The following is a 631-nucleotide window of genomic DNA, read 5'->3' on the forward strand; positions in this document are numbered from 1 at the left end:
ACCTAACTCGCAAAGCCCTAAAAATTCCTTCTTTTTTTTTTTTGCCCTCTCCCAAAAGTTCTCCAAGTTATTAAAAAAAAAAAAAAAAACAGTGAAAGCCAATGCAACAAGAACCACATGGGCAGGAGATTCTTAGTGTTCAGTAAGTTTAAGACAAAGGATGTGCAGCTTAAAAGTGAAGAGTTAGAAGAGAAGAAGAGGAGCACATGGTTGAGTAGTGAAGGGTTGAGGTTTGAATTAGTACTAGCTAGTAGAAGAAGGGGCAGGCGGCTATTGAGGACACCAGAAGATCCACCTGCCTTCCATTATTACTATATTTGCGGCCTTCCTCTCCATGTGTGGGCCAAATCAATCAAAGATCTTCTCATGGTTTAATACTTTATCACCGCACACATTCTCACGACCAACTGTGCGTTAGGTAGTTGCTAATACATAATTTGTGTGTTTGTTTGTATGCAGAAGCAATTATTTCAAAAGATCTCGCTTTGCAGACCACGCACCAACTATAGAGCTGAGGACCCTCCAGGACAACTTTTTCATGCTTTTCTTAATAAAAAGTAATCAAAAATCAAATAGAAATGTGATCTTAATTTTTTTTTTTTTTTTTTTTTTTTAGTGTTTTAATCACTCG

Source organism: Cucurbita moschata, unplaced genomic scaffold, assembly GCF_002738365.1.
Source record: "Cucurbita moschata cultivar Rifu unplaced genomic scaffold, Cmos_1.0 Cmo_Scf00015, whole genome shotgun sequence".
NCBI classification, from domain to species: Eukaryota; Viridiplantae; Streptophyta; class Magnoliopsida; order Cucurbitales; family Cucurbitaceae; genus Cucurbita; species Cucurbita moschata.